The 16,723-nt window shown below is 49.1% G+C and overlaps 1 protein-coding gene across 2 annotated transcripts in view; it reads left to right on the top strand.

The window, feature by feature from the left end:
- Positions 1 to 16,723, top strand: part of RIC1 (RIC1 partner of RAB6A GEF complex) — a 730,678-nt gene that overhangs the window by 411,372 nt on the left and 302,583 nt on the right. The window lies entirely within an intron of this gene.

Here is a 16,723-nt window from a genome sequence, read left to right as displayed (position 1 = left end):
AATGAGCTTGATGTAAGCCGAGGATTGTACTTGAACATAGATAATGCAAAGTACCTTAGAGTCTTTCTCTAACTTTCTCTGTGTATTATTATTGGTCGCACTTCACAGTTTATGTAAGCGACAGCAAGCCATCTCTATATAGGTGATCCAGCGCATTTAATTTACAGACAAATTATATGTCTCAGCGGTACCAGCTATCCAGACTAAAGTAATGTTCTTGCAGCCTGAACCTGTTACAGATTCACTTGATGTGCATCTTCTGCTTTCTGACGTTTTGGTAAATGTTAGCTTGTTTTTCAGTTTTTGTTATGAGCATTTAGAAATTGACTATCTGAAATGAGGCTCTGATGTGGCACTGGCTTCCAAACAACTGTATGCATGCATGGGGCACCTTCTGTTGGTATTCCTCCATTCATTTAATTTGCACTGGAGAAGAGCCAGAAAGCACAATCAGGACGGCAGACTTAGCAAAGTGGTCTGTATCACCTTTTCATTGTTTACCAATTAATAATTGTTGGAAGATAGTTTATATGATATGAGGTTCTTGCAAATGATTCAGTTAAATGCTATAAAAGAACCGTCATTTAAGGTTTGCCTTAGTAGCTACCAACTATTTCCGTGGACTAATAAGCACAAGTTTATAGCGAATCGATGCTAAGACATATTCACAATATTCCCAACATTAAGACAAAAGCCCAGGACACTCCAAATAGGGTTGTAGGGCTAAGAAAGTGGTTCTAAGAGAGTGAGGGAGAAGCAGGCAAGTAGTACACATGATCATTCCAGAGATTTGCAAAATTGATGGGCTCAAAGGACCAGAGTAGCTCAGTACTCAACAAATAAGAAGGAACATTTCGGGTGGTTAGACGCTGAAAATAGTGATGACAATGCCGCTAGGGAAGATCACTTTCCAACACCATTTATCTTCTCGAAGACTTTTGATATGGATTGATTCTTCAAGCACACATTAAAAAAATAAACACATAGATTAAAGATTGAGTTTCCTCCACCACTCTAGAGGCAGCATTAAAAAAAAATCTGAATCAAATGATTTCCTATGACCCATCATTTTGGAAGTTAATGAAAACGCCAAAAGTACCCATGAAACTACAGGATTCACTAAATGGAGAGTGAACAAATTCAAACAAGGAAGAAAATGCGAAAGACAATGCAAATGCGAGATTGGGATCCTGTGGGCAGTCGCACCTGGTCTGATCGAAAGCAACAGTCACTTTCATAAGGATTTATAAAGTTCTTCAATACATTATAGTGCAGAACATAAAAACTGTTCCTTTTGTCATCTTCTTCTGATAGCCACCTTACATAAATTACTATTATTCAATTGAACTGTTGAGAAATTCCACATTGAAGTGGAGGATTCGAAACTCATATTGGAAATTTTATGTCAGCTTCATTATTGGAGAAATTGTTAACCAATGCCCCCCCACCCCCCCCCCCCCCCCCCCCCCCCCCCATGTCAAACATTTTAAGGAAAGTTCTAGAGCCCACGCTTAGCTTAGTAGGTTGATGATTCATAGAAGGTGTGAAAAATGAAACTGACCGCAAGATCCATAATGACATTAACTGCATGTACCCAGTGGAGAAGTGATGCACAGTCCAATATATGCTCACAAAAGATACCTTTCAGGAGTTAAGACAGTGTTACCTGAAGCAAAGTTACAGCATCCAATTCGTTTTGTTGCAAAAAATGTACCTCTAAAGTGTAAGACGATATAACGAGACTACAAGGCATTATCAATAGGGCAGGAGGTAAATGGCCCTCATGTGCAAAGAAGCGTTAAAGAAGATACTTTTAAAGAGGTCCAGATATGCACCCCTTCACTGCAGCTTCCAAACAAAATGGCGCTCCCAGTCCTGTTCTAGAAATGCAGCATCCCACTCGCTCTAAAAGACCTTTTCTACAAAAACCCTTCTTTCCGACAGTACCCAGTTATTTGGACATATTTTCACAAGGCATTCCTAACTTGCTTCCGACAAAATGAGTTATGCACAGTTGGAACAAATGTTACTTAAAAAGTTTGAGATAATGCCAACCTCTGATCCATTACTGCAATGGCATTACTCTGTCTATAGCAAGCACATCTGCAACAGATTAAAGCTCGAAGGAAAAGTTGCTTGCATGTAATCAACATTTTGTAACATGTACAGTTATAGTGTGTAGGAAATTAGGATCTGCTTCTTATAGTTACTCCCACTTTTTGCTGATGTATCACTGTTTTCGACTTCGATTGACTGGGATCCTGCTGTTCAGGACCCCAGTCTAGCAGCTTTCTCCTCTAAATTGATTACATGTACTTTAGGTACACTCCAGATTGGATTCTGGGGTACCCTTATCAGTCCCTAGTATATGGTATACTATATACCCAGGGCATAGGTACCCCAGAAGCCTCCCAGGGGCTGCAGCATGTATTATGCCACCTCTGAGAGACCACTCAAACTGGCACCACAGGTCTGCTACTGCAACCTGTGTAAGGTGGTGCAGGCACCCCTTACTTAGATATAGGTTCACTATATCTATTCTATATCACTGCACATATAAACCTCTATCAAGTTACCCCTATGGCAGGCCTTATCAATCCTGAAGGCAGGGTGCTGGGTTTTATGTGAGAGGGTGCACCTGCATGAGCAGAGCCCCTCTACAGCCTTCGGAACCTATTTTCCGGGGTTGTTTGTGATGCAGACAACCATATATATTTAAGTGCTTTATAACCTCGCAGTAAAGGCTAACTTTCAAACGGCTGCATAGAAACATGTTGTGTTTGGTGTCAAACACCTTGGAATCATACCTCCTCTCCAGTAACTGGCAGGGGAGGTATGATTCCACCCTTCTAGAGGGACATATGTGACATACCGGGCTACCCGGTACCAACTTTCTCGGCCTGGGCATCACAATATGGATGCTGCCAGCCACAGACACGAGTCTGCCCTCTTGCTGCTGAGCCAAGCTCGAGCAGGCGAAGTCTTGACAATAGGTTTCCTGTCACAGGGAGGTGTGACCACCTCCCAGACAGGCTTTAGTGTATTGGGGCTGGGTGGGTGCACTCTGAGAGTGCTTTGAAGTCTGCACTGGGGGCACATTTGGTGTCCCTGTGCATAGTCCAGATCAAACCGGTTGCAGGAGTCATTTGCTCCTGCTCTGGCGCGAAACTGGACAAAGGACATGGGTGTAGCCACCCCTCTGTCCTGACCCTCCCATAGGTGGGTACCCAGAGTTTATCCCACCCCTTCCTTGGGTATAAAGTAGGAACCCCTGACTACAGGACTTTCAATTTTACCTGGACTAAACTCTGCTACAGAAACCAAGTACTTCGACGATCTACACTACGCTGGATGACTGAAGAATCTCCCGTGGAGTAAAGGAGTTACTCCCCTGCAAGGCAGGCACCTTTAATGCATCTGACCGGTTTGCCTCTCCCGAGCTCCTGAGGACTCCAAAGATTTATGCAACACAGGAGGTAGGTTCCCGAGCGACCCTGAGGTTGATCTGACCTCTCAGCAATTCTGAGACCAGTATCCCTCGTGGGGACTGTGCAACCCAAACCCCTGTGCACCGAGTACTTTTGCATCAGCATATGCTTTTCGGCAATCCCTGAGGCTGTGTTTTGGGCTACTTGTAGTCCTGACCCTGAGCAGTAATTGCACTGAAGATTTCCGGCCTACACTCCACGAGTGTTTCGTGGGCTGGTATTGCGTGATTCAGCTCGAGGTCCCTTCGTGATCCCTGGTCTGTGGGTCCCTGTGAAGGTAACTTTGACTTTCCTTGGGCTTTCCTGGTTGCTCCAGACGTGCCCTGACTCTGCTGAGCTTGGAGAGTCCCCAGGACCTTGCTGGTCCTCACCAAAGCTTATTTTCTCTGCTTGCGTGGGTGGCAGTTGCCAAGGCTTGTTGGTGTTCCATCCGGACACTGACCCCCCCAGCACTCGACATCCTTCGTGGGACAGCTCACCTCCGGACTTTGGTCGTCGACGACGTCTCCTGGTCCCCGTGGCTGCAGAGTCAAGCATCGCATCTTCTCACCTGAAGCACCCGAGATCGGTGGGCATTCGTCTATCGTGCCCCTGGTCACTGTGAAGTGACCCAGACTCTGTCCCCTCTGCTTTCAGTTTCTTCTCACCTCGGATCCAGGCTCTGATTCCATCGGACACTTTTCATCTTCCCGGCAGCAGCACTTTTCCGCATCACGCCATTGAAAACGACAAAGGTTCCTGACATCACTTGACCTCTATGCACCCGGCTCCACTGGGATAGGTAACACGGGTATCTCGGTACTCTCAAGGGTGCTAGCCTTAGAGCCTTCTATGTTTGAAAAGGTTTGCATCTGAAAGAAACACGTTAGTTAGATTCCTCACCTTAGAATATCCCCAGGCGTCAGACTGGATCCGGAAGATTTTTGTAGCAATACCCCTTGCGCGTCGCTAGGCGTCTTCTGCGACTCCGCGTCCGTCGTTGGCGTCGTGCGCCGGAATGACGTCGTCGGAGTACTTAGACGCCGCCCTCACGCGCTGACGTCAGTTCTTCTTTTTTCCGCGCCGATCCGGGAGAGCTACCCCTTTAGTCATTTTTTGACTAACTTTTTTTACTCCTTTTGGTCCCTTTCTCGACTCTGGTGCTGGTAGGATGCCTGGTTTCAAGGCCTGCGACGACTGTCACCGACTGATGTCGGTGACCGATCATCACCGCCGGTGCCTGTAATGCTTGGGCCTCGACCACGACACGGAGTCGTGTTCCGATTGTATGGCCCTGACCTCGAAAGCTAGGCGGGAGCGGTCCCGCAAGCTTCTCGAGCTTCGCCACTCGGCTCCGCACCCCTCTCGATCCCGGTCCAAGAGGAGGTCCAAGAATCGGTCGCGGAGCCGCACTCGACATCGTCGCTCGTCTGGCTCGAAGTCTTCAGGTAAGTCGAGGCGCTCCAAGAAGTCCAAGAGGCGACACCGCTCTTCGGACTCCCCTCGACGGTCGCGCGACTCGGCCGAGGGTCAGGGTGGTACCACCCCCGCGGCTCCGCCGCAGGCGCCGCGCACGTCCCCATACCCGCCGGTCCCTGGGACTGACGCGACGCCGGCGGAGGTCAGTGCCTTCCTCTCGACCATGAGGAGCCTGGCCCCGCCGTCGACGCCCGCTTGCGCGCCTTCGGGCCCCGCGGACTCGACTGGGCGACCTTGCGCGCCGGCGGCTCCGGCCCCGGCGCCGTTGGAGGCTCCGGTCCCGACGCCGCAGGTCCCCGAGGGGCCCGAGCCTGGGCCGGTCGACCTCGTCGCGCCTCCTCCGCCGGCGTCGACACCGGTGCCACCTCCGACTCCGGTCGATGTCGATCCCCGGTTCAGCCCCTGTCCGGTCCCGACGCCGATGCGGCGCCGCCCGACGCCGCATCCGACGCCGCTAGAGACACATTATGTCTATCGACCGGCTCCGATCATTCCTCCTGTTTACCAGGAATCGGATGACGGGGGCGACTGGGAGGGGTCCGTGGACCCTTTGGCCCTTCAGGGCCAACTTGCCCAGGACTGGGCAGATGAACTGGGGGAGGCCAGTGGTTTGGATACCTCACCGGACACTGGATTCATCTCTCCTCCGACTGTGGCTTCGGAGGAGGGTGCAGCTTTTTCTGTGGTGCTGCGCAAGGCGGCCGCGGCCCTTGGACTTGAGCTGCCTGCCGTGGCTGTGAGGACGAACATCCTCACTGAGGTGCTTCAGTCTGCCGCATGCTCCACTGAGCCTCTGCTGCAATTCAATGAGGCCCTCATTGACGTTCTGCAGGGCACCTGGTCCAAGCCCTCCACAGTCCCTCCTGTGGACAGGAACGTTGCCAGGCGCCACCGCCCTGCTCCGGGCGACCCCAGTTTTCTGTCCCAACACCCCACCCCGAGAGTCTGGTTATCCAGGCCTCTACCTCCCAATCCTCCTTCCCGTCCGCATCTCTGGACCGGGATTCCAAGAGACTGGAACAGTTCGGTAAAAAGCTGTTCTCCTCGCTCAGTTTGGGCCTGCGGTCTTTGAACACCGCCTGTCTCTTGGACCGTTATTCCCACTCTCTGTGGGATACGGTGGAGGACGTGCTGCCCCTGTGCCCGGAGGAGGCCCGGGCACGGCTTTCCTCGGCTCTGGCCGATGGGAGAGATGCAGCGCGCCATGCCACGGTGGCGCTTCGACGTCACGCCTGGCTGCGGTCCACGTCCTTTTCAGGGGATGTCCAGAGCACTCTCATGGACATGCCTTTTGATGGCGCTCGCCTTTTTGGTGAGAAAGCGGACAGTGCGCTGGCTCGCTTCAAGGACTCCCGGTCTACGGCCAAGTCCTTGGGCCTCTCGGCCCCGCGGCCACAAACTTCCGCTTTTCGCTCCTTTCGTGGCCAAGGAAGGGGCACCTCCTCACGTCCGCCTAGCCACCGGCCGCAGAACCAGCCTGCACGCGGTCGCGGACGTGGTTTCCGCCGAGGCGGTACTGGAGGACAACGCGGTCAGTCCACATCCACCCCGGCAGCATCCGCCTCAAAGCCTTCCTAGTCCGAGCTTTCAGGCCCATTCCTTGCCAGTGGGGGGCCGGGTTCGCCATCACCTGCTCCACTGGCGTACCATTACTTCGGACAGGTGGGTGCTGCAAATCGTCCGAAGGGGCTACTCCCTCCCCTTCGAGAAGACCCCTCCAGCCATGCCGCCGCAGCACCACCGTATCTCGGAGGATCATTTGAATCTTGAAGTTTCGGCCCTCTTGGCCAAAGAGGCCGTCGAGCGCGTTCCGAGCCCAGAAGTAGGTCGTGGTTGTTATTCCCACTACTTTCTGGTTCCCAAGAAGGGCAAAGGGGGCCTACGCCCTATCTTGGACCTCCGGAACGTCAATGCCTTCCTCCGGAAGGAACGGTTCAAAATGTTGACTTTGGCTCAGGTTCTAGCTGCCCTAGACCCTGGAGACTGGATGGCAGCGTTGGACTTGCAGGACGCATATTTCCACATCCCCGTCCTGCCAGCCCACCGGCGTTACCTGCGGTTCACGGTGGGTCAGGAGCACTTTCAGTTCACCGTGCTCCCCTTCGGCCTTACCAGTGCCCCTCGGGTGTTCACGAAAGTGATGGCGGTGGTCGCAGCTCATCTGCGCAGATCAGGGGTTCCAGTCTTCCCCTATCTCGACGACTGGTTGTTGAAGGCGGGCTCGCCCCAGGCAGTCGTCTCCCACCTCCAGACTACGGCGGATCTCCTGCATTTGCTGGGGTTTTCCATCAACGTGCCGAAGTCACACCTGAGCCCCTCTCAGAAGCTCCTCTTCATCGGAGCGGTTCTCGATTCGGCGCAGTTCCGGGTTCATCTGCCGGAACAGCGGGTCCGGGATATACAGGCCCTGATTCCCATCTTTCGGCCTCTATCCTGGGTTTCGGTCAGGCTAGTGTTGCGGCTTCTGGGGCTGATGGCCTCCTGCATCCTACTAGTGCATCACGCCAGGCGGCGCATGCGGGCTCTGCAGTGGGACCTGAAGTTTCAGTGGGCCCAGCATCACGGCAACCTGTCCGACCATGTCTTGATCTCGGAGGGCACTGCACAGCAGTTGCAGTGGTGGCTCACGGACCGCGATTGGGTCCAGGGCAAGAGCCTCTCCCTTCCCCAACCGGAGAATGTCGTAGTGAGGGATGCGTCCCTCCTGGGATGGGGTGGCCATATGGGAGAGGCGGAGATCAGAGGCCTCTGGTCTCCGGCGGAGTCTCGTCTCCACATCAACCTGTTGGAGTTGAGAGCGATCCGGCTTGCACTGAAAGCCTTCCTTCCCTCTGTCAGGGGAAGTGTCGTGCAGGTGTTCACGGACAACACCACCGCCATGTGGTATTGCAACAAACAGGGCGGGGTGGGGTCGTGGACCCTTTGTCAGGAGGCTCTGCGCCTCTGGACATGGCTGGAACACCAGGGCATCACCCTGGTGGTTCAACATCTGGCGGGCTCTCTGAACGCCAGAGCAGACGAACTCAGCCGCTGGTGCATGATGGATCACGAATGGCGTCTGAACTCCGAAGTGGCGCAAGGTCTCTTTCAGCAGTAGGGAGAGCCTTGGTTAGATCTATTCGCCACTGACGAGAACGCGCAATGTCAGCAGTTCTGCGCGTTGGAATTTCCAAGGCGGCACTCGCTCGGCGACGCTTTTCGTCACGAGTGGAGTTGCAGTCTGTTGTACGCCTTTCCGCCTATACCACTTCAGCCCAGAGTGCTGAAGAAGATCAGGCGCGACCGGGCCCAAGTCATCTTGGGGGCTCCGGATTGGGCACGAAGGTACTGGTATCCCGAGCAACTCAGTATGTTGACCGATCCTCCGATACGTCTGCCCCTTTGGGAGGATCTTCTGTCGCAGCAGCAGGGGACGGTCCTCCACCCGAACCTGTCCAGCCTCCACCTCCATGCGTGGAGATCGAGCGGCGGCAGTTGATGCCATTTGACTTGCCTCCTGAAGTCTGTGATATCATTCTGGCAGCCAGGCGTCCCTCCACAAAGACGGTATACGCCTGCCGGTGGAACAAATTTGTGGCATGGTGCACAGCAAAGGCTGTGGATCCCCTTTCCGCCCCTCTTTCTGAGGTTCTCCTCTTTCTTCTTTCTTTGGCCCAGCAGGGCTCTGCCTTGGGCACCTTGAAAGGTTATCTTGCTGCCATCTCTGCCTTCTTGCGGCTTCCTGATCAGCCTTCTCTTTTCAAGTCCCCTGTTGTGTCACGCTTTCTTAAAGGCGTTACTCACACGAATCTTGTCTTAACATTTCTGATGTGCGCTCCCTTTGAGCCTCTTCACAATTGTCCTCTTCGTCTTCTGACTCTTAAGACTGCTTTCCTGGTAGCCATCACCTCGGCTAGACGGGTGAGTGAGCTCCAGGCTCTATCGTCCAAGCCTCCTTTTCTATCTGTTCATCCGGACAAGGTTGTCCTTCAGCCTCGTCCTTCCTTTCTACCGAAAGTGGTGACCCCCTTTCATCTTGGGCAATCTGTCGCCTTGCCCACCTTCTTTCCGCCTCCGCATCCTTCCAAAGAGGAAGAGCAGCTCCACCGTCTGGACCCAAAACGTGCGCTCTCCTTTTATTTGGACCGCACGAAACAGTTCCGGGTGGACGACCAGCTTTTCGTTGGCTACGTGGGTGTTAAGAAGGGGAAAGCTGTGCACAAACGGACCATCTCCCGGTGGGTCGTTTTGTGTATAAAAACCTGTTATTCCTTGGCAAAAAAGGTCCCTCCTGTTGGGCTGAGAGCCCATTCTACTCGGGCCACAACGGCTACTACTGCTTTGGGACTGGGAGTCCCTTTGCAGGGCATCTGTCAGGCGGCGACGTGGGCTTCGCTGCACACGTTTGCCAGGCACTATTGCCTAGACAGCCAAGTCGGGAGGGATGGCTTCTTTGGCCGTTCTGTCCTCCAGGACTTTTTGGTGTGATCTTGGTTCGCAGACCCACCACCGGGATGGCATTGCTTGGGTATCTATTCTAAGGTGAGGAATATAACTAACCTTTTTCTTTCAGATGAACAAGTTACTTACCTTCGGTAACGATGTATCTGTAAGAAACATTAGTTAGATTCCTCACCGACCCACCCATCCTCCCCGTTCTGCGAACCGACATCTAGGGTTAAGGCTATCCTTTTCAGGCCCCTAGATTTTTTGGCACCAGTGTCGGTCTCTTGCATGGCTCTGCGTTCCTGGCGCGGAAAGCTATGTACAAGAACTGACGTCAGCGCGCGAGGGCGGCGTCTAAGTACTCCGACGTCATTCCGGCGCACGACGCCAACGACGGACGCGGAGCCGCAGACGACGCCTAGCGATGCGCAAGGGGTATTGCTACAAAAATCTTCCGGATCCAGTCTGACGCCTGGGGATATTCTAAGGTGAGGAATCTAACTAACTAATGTTTCTTACAGATACCTCATTACCGAAGGTAAGTAACTTGTTCTTATAGTCCTCTCCGAAGTGTCCTTAATCTTTAAAATTCCAACTGCGACTTTCCCATAGGATTGTACGGAGCTTGCGGCTGTGTTCACACACTACACCCATCTGCCGTGGGTCCCCTGTGTCACTACTTTGGGTGGTTCCTTGGGGTCACAGCGATTCTACGTGCTCTAGGCACTGTGTCTAGTCAAGTCGTAGTTGTTATACCACTTTCTTAGTATAAGGTTTGGTCTCCCCCTGGAGCCCGCTGTGTATTGTGCTATTTACTGTCGTGCTCGTGATTTAATATTGTGTGCTTTGTTCTCTAATCTCATAAAGAGGTTAGGAGAGAGTGTTTAGTAATAAATACATATATTTTATATATCCCTTGTGTGGTTCTTCTTTCATTTGGTCATTCAGGAGGTTCTAATCTGGTAAAACAAGCTGCTTTACATTCCTTCGAGACTTAGCCTGAAGGCTGCTCTCCATAGCTACCGCTAGGAGAGCATTCAATAACCTTAATCATCAATAAGGGTCGTTTGGACTGGTACAAGGTGCCCACTTTAATTAGTGGTCGGCATATACCAGGCCAACTTCTCACATAGTTCAAATAGGATTAAAGGCTACTAATTGAATAAAATTTAGGCCATAATATCCCAAATAATTCATAAACGTGAGGTGAAAAATGTGATCTAAAGATGCTGCGTATGTGTGTGTAATTGTCTATCAGTGTTCAATGACCATTTGACACAATATATTGCTGTGTACTTGTTTCAGTTGTCTTCCTAGTTGCCTCCCTCCTCAGTACAACCTGTCACTGTATGGAGCTTTGTTTTACATTCCAAATGGTGGGGCCCTTTACAAAGAATGGCATCTAGCTTCAGAGTAATAGAAAATTTCTCAATTTGAGACCAGGTTGTTGCCCATAGAAGCACAAGCGCGATACAAAAGACCCATGCATATATCTGCTGGGAAATTACCTGAAGTATACGGATATACTGATACTCGAGAGTGGGGGGGGGGGGGGGGGGGGGGGGGAGTCAGCATAATGGGAAATGTTTTTGTTGTGGAATAGACAGTGCAGATATCGTGCATATGTCTTTTGCTTGTACAGCATTGGACTCTCTGTTAGGATCTATAGAGAGATTTCTGTCAGAAATTACGGGGGCTACTGTTAAAATCTCTCAATCGACGATGTTGCTGGGAATTGGGGAACAACTCCGCCAGGGGAAGTTATTGTATAAATATCGTTAGTTAATTTTTATTGCTACGGCGGTGGCCCGGTTAGCAATAGCGTCACTTTGGCTACATCCCAAGGCCCCGTCCTTTGAGATGTGCGCGCCAAGTTCCTTAATGTTTACAATATGGAATACAGTCTATATGCTGTCAAAGGACATAGAAAAAGGGAATTGGGGTTACTGATTTGGGGGTCTTGAGGGATTACATGGCAGACTAAAGAACTACGGCCATCTGTCACCCAGTCGGTTTACAAGTTATTTCAATGTTAGGGGACACTATTCAGGACCATGTTTGTTTCTCTCTTTGTTTTGGTTTATTATAATCAATGATTGATGTTTTGATGATGTATGTTTTCAATAATGTATTGTGCATTTCGCTGCAATAGATCTCGAATTAAGTTTTTTTTTTTTAAAAGATACTCAAGAGAGGTTGTCATTTGTGACTCCGATGTTATTAGTTTCATTGTGCTATTGCTTACGGGTGGTGGTAATGGGCTAGTTTTTCCTCTGGCAAAACCCCTAATGGGTCTCAACTGGGCGTGTCTCCTCTTATAGGCGAAGAGTAGTGGGAGTGGCAGTTTAGGCACAACACATATACATCTGAAGCATTACTGAGGTGAAGATGGGTTATCTTTGGTTTCTCTTGAGTAGTGCAGGTTCTTTTGGTGCTGTTGATGAGATTAAACTGTGGTGACACATGTCCCTGGAGTTTGTATGTAGGGTGGAGTTAGCAGATGGGCAGAGGCTAAGATTAGTAACTGGTTTTATTGGTTGAGAGGTTTTGTTGTTACTTTAGCCCTAGGAGTTTACATAGAGTCAAATGCCAGGGGTAGAGAATGGAATTCGTCTGGGCTGTTTCAGAGTATGGCTATGGACATTAATGGCATGAACGATAAAATAAAGTGCAGGGGCCCAAAGTTTTTTTTAGAAGTGGGTGGCGCCATCAAAGGATACCAAGACTCAGATTGGCAAGGTAGATGATTGATGGTGCTTGGAACACTGGAGGGGAAACTGGACTTTTTGTATGTTTTCATCTCAAACTTCGCTTTAGAGGTTTGAGTCACCTTGAAGACTTGAGCGCAGCCCTGGAGGCGCCACCAGGTAACAAGGTGATAGGCTGTGACTTAAATGCTGCCATGGAGAGGAACTGGGATTTTTGCAGTAAAGGTAGGATGTACACACATAGGAACCCTTCCTAGTTGACTTGGACTGCCTCCTTCTGACTCAAGGGAGTTTGGCAAAGCTGGCATCGACTAACTAGATTACATGCATATTTCTCAGAGGCACAACAGTCCTTTTTCTGCCCCTGCTGTTTCTTTGTCCCACACCCTGATGTTCGATGGGGTTCAGATACTCTCCAGCAAACTTTTAGACTGTGCTCCTTTGGCGCTTGTGCTTGGACATGGCCCTGATTTGCTAAGAAGTGTTTTGAAATTAAATTCACATTGAGTGACAGATGTGGACTTCTCCCAGTGCATGTGGAAGGAAACAGACTTTCTTCTGACTGATCACTGGTACGACCCGATTTCCATCATTGCTGTGGGAATCCTATGACACATATTTGCTGTGGAAAAATGGTGATCTGGAGAAGGGCACAAACACTCAGTGATAACAGTTCTGCAGTGCTAATCTTTTCTGAATTTGCATGCTGTGTTTTATTCCACATCTAGTGGTTTAGACCGGAATGGTGTCTTTTATAGTTTTTCTTTTAACGTACATAGTCGGTGCTGACCATTTGGATGTATGTCCCACCTTGATGATGTCAGGTGTAAACTCCAAAGTCCCCTGTGCTTGGTTGTCTTCATTAGATTTTTTGTCTGCCACTGGGTCTTGAAGCACGGACAACAGCTTCGGATCGAGCAGCAGAAAATATATTTTTTAAAGAAATCACAGAAAAACCACCTAAGTAAAGATAAAAATTTCAGCAGCTGACAGACGTTGAGGGAAAAGGCAGAAAAATGCTGGCGGAGAGGGGGGGGGTACTGAGGCACCCACAAGGGCAGAAACCACATTGGTCAGTGAATGTAAAGAGGGTATGGAGCACACACCTTTTCACTTATGCCCAAATTACCATCACAAATTCTCCCAGAGGGATATTAATGAGGTTTGCAACCTCTGTCTGCTGAGAGACCATTGCTCAGAGGACTGCGAAGCCTGCTCGCAGTTTCAACCCAAGACTCTAAAATTAAGGGCGAAACAAATGTGGGCTCTTCATGCGATGGCACAGTCACAGAAGATAAATCCCAGAGAGGAACTCTTGCGCGACAAAGAAAATCTGAAGGGAACCCAAGTGCCACAGGGGGAATCGTCTGACGTTTAGCAGACAGTCAACACAGAAAAGGCCTATCCATGTGGGATACAAGCGGCAGGTAACAACACCCTGCTCTGGCTCAGAGCCGAGACCACCGGAGTCGAAATACTCCAAAAGTGCCCCATTGCCAAAAGGTTCAGCAGTTGAGGGAAAAAGGAAACTGAAAGAAGCTCATGTGTCTAAAGACAAGGTCACTGCTGGATAGCAAACCCTTCAAACTTGTCTCCATCCTGATGGTGATCAAGAGAGCAGGAGGGAGAAGGAGCTCTGACAAGTAGAAGCTTAGGCACCAAAGAAGAGGTCTTCAACAATTGACGTTGACTAGAAGTGGCCTGAGACTGAAATGGAAGCTATGCTTAGACGGAAGCAAAAGTTTGACGACTCCTCATAGGGATACAGGATCCTAACCTTGCCTCCTTGAAGCAGTGACCCTCCACAGACAGTGGTAGATCAGCTTGAGATGGAACCACCAACAGCCTGCTGAGGAGCCAGAAGAGGAGATCTACACATTTGTAGATGAGACCGAGTTTTCCAGCGCTGAAAGCTGAATGAATGAAGGGTGGTAAGATGTTGACACACTCTCTGGAGTAGGGGGTTGATACATACCCTTTGAGGCGATCTCTCCCAAATGATATTGCTATATACAATGCAGTCATCAAGCGGGCGGCAATCAAATATGCAGTGAACCTGGAAGAGGGTCAAGCGGAATCCTGTTTCTTCTTCTAAACACTTGTGCCCTCAGAAAGGAAGAATCAATATCTCCCAGTATTGCCAGGTGTCCTTGAGCACGGGAGAGAGGCATTCAGGGAACCAGCTCCCACAAAAATTGTGACGACCCCCCTGTCTGCTCATCTGACCTTGAGAATTCCCCTGTGCCAGTCTTCTGACCTTTATTAGCTTTGCATTGGGAAGCAGATAATTTTCAGAGTCCTTTGCATTACATGCAAAGCCTATCACCAGCTTGCTCCCAACTGCTTCCGATGAAGAGTTAAGCGATATTTTCCTTCATGCAATGTCCGCTTTACTGCTACTGTTACTGAAGCGTAGTCAACCTATTTTCAATTTATTGGGGAGCTCATCAGGTTTGCTCCCACTCACTCGTGCAGTTTGCTGTAGCTAGAGAGTCACTTACAGTCTGGATCAGGGGAGAGGAGTTAGTTTAAGGTCTTCGGTTAGGAAAGGTCATGAATGACCATGTCTCTCTCTATACAGATCTTTTACTCCTATTCCCACAATACCCAAGGCTTATGGAAGTTCTAGACCTATTCAGGAAGACTATGAGTAGCGAACTTGGATAAGTTTATTACCTACCCTAAGCAAGATAGAGAGCGGGTGGTGAACTGGGAGTCCCTATTGCTGGTGAAGGTTTATAGTTTCTGGTACCATAGGAGTGAAAGTTACCCACAAATCTCAGCATGCCTGGGAGCTCCAATCTAGTGCAGAGCTGCTGAACTTGAAGAAAAATCTTCGTGCCTGGGGGTTGATGATCTGGGTGAAGTAGCATTGTTTAAAACCATGCCACTCTTGTGCCTGGCATTTGTTCTATAGAACAACCCATTTGAAATCCATAACCATATTTTAAAAACAATCTGTGAAAACTCTAGAGCATTGTTTTGGGCCTATAAATATTTCAAAATGACTTAAAAAGGGGGTTTAATGATCGATAATGTGCATTTCGTATTTCTGGGCATTGCAACACCTAGTGCTTAATGAGTGGCTGTTTGGGTCGAGCGGGCATTTGCACATTTGTTTAGAAGTGACGTCCTTTGTTGGGACAGATTTGCTGCTCACAGTGTATGTCAAATAAACATTGCCTCCCTGTCTTCCTTGGGTTACTAGAGTAGTACTAGATTGTTGGTTCAAGGCACAGTGTTATCCGGGGGAGAACAGAAACTAACCAGGGACCTCACTGTATTGTGGGATGTGGTTGGCGCATTGAGCTAAATTTTCAGGATTTGAGCAATGGGTTTTTAAAGTGTATCTAGGTTGGGAGAGCTATTGGATCAATACTGTTTGAAGTCCTTCTCAGCCTTAAGTACAGAATGTACTGTGTTCAAATTACAGTTTTTTTTAAGTACCTTGAACTGAGACGTGCACTACAGGCTAGTCTACTGATGGTGACGCTGGCTCTTGGCCCATTGGGAGACAAAAAATATGTCACCTCCTGCTGCAAGGCAATACTGTAAGAAGTAATGTTGCAGTCAAACTTTCTAATCACATCTTTAAGGAAATCACACTGTCCCATTTAAGCTTTCATCATGGATTCTGCATTGGAAATGTCATCATAATAGTGGGCAATGCTCATCACATAAAGAAACTTAGTGGCATCTTTTTCCTAGATATAAGCTGCTTTTGACACTAGTGACCATGAGGGTCAGAGCTGGTTGTGAAGTCCTGTTGAGTTCCTCAGATCTCGATACATTTACCCATGCTGTCTCTTCAGCCTGAAAAGGAACAGGGAATCTTGATGGAAGTGATAAGCTCATACTCCATAGACATGCAGGTAATAACTAACTTCAACTGGGTGTGTGCTCTCCGATAACATGGTAGCTAAAATATTTTCTGACAAATTATAGAGTTTTGGATGGGCGATAGATTCCTCCATCTCAACATTTAAAACCAAAACTTTTCAGTTTCTGTCTCAAAGGCTAGCTACCTTCAAAAACTGATTGACTTATGTAGTCTATCATTATCTCACTATAAGTGATTTCCATCTTTGCTTTTAATGTGAATCCAGACCTATAGCCCTCCACTGGGCTTCAGTTTAAGGGAGGCAACAACTACAGTGCTATGCTCATTGGCCTACTGATCTCACTGCTGCGTCTGTAAAAACTGCACCCCATGCAGCTGCCTGCTTGATCACTGGATCCTGGCTCTACAGCTGCATTATTTCAGTGCTAAAAACTTTGTATTGCCTAACTCTGGAAACAGAGCTAAAGGTAAAAATATCACTTCTAGCTTACAAAGTGGCACAGAATGCTTTTCATCCATGGGTTCTCTAGAGTCCAGAAAAGCCAAAACATCCTAATACTATTAACTGTGAAATTCAGTGTGAACATGAATTGTTCAAATCCTTTTCAGAATCTGAAAGAGATTCCCTATCTTCTAAACTTAGGAAGTAAACAGCTACTCATTGCTTTAGGAAGAAATTACAAAACCACCATTTTGAAAAAACCTCAAGAAAGTTGAATATGTTCGCTCATCCCTACCCTCACCACAGATCTAATCCGCCATGCTTTGATTTCAGAAAGTTGACCTGGGACTGCGTTTTGCTC

The sequence above is a fragment of the Triturus cristatus genome, chromosome 2_1 (assembly GCF_964204655.1).
Source record: "Triturus cristatus chromosome 2_1, aTriCri1.1, whole genome shotgun sequence".
Classification (NCBI taxonomy): domain Eukaryota; kingdom Metazoa; phylum Chordata; class Amphibia; order Caudata; family Salamandridae; genus Triturus; species Triturus cristatus.
This window is presented reverse-complemented; position numbering and strand designations above follow the sequence as displayed.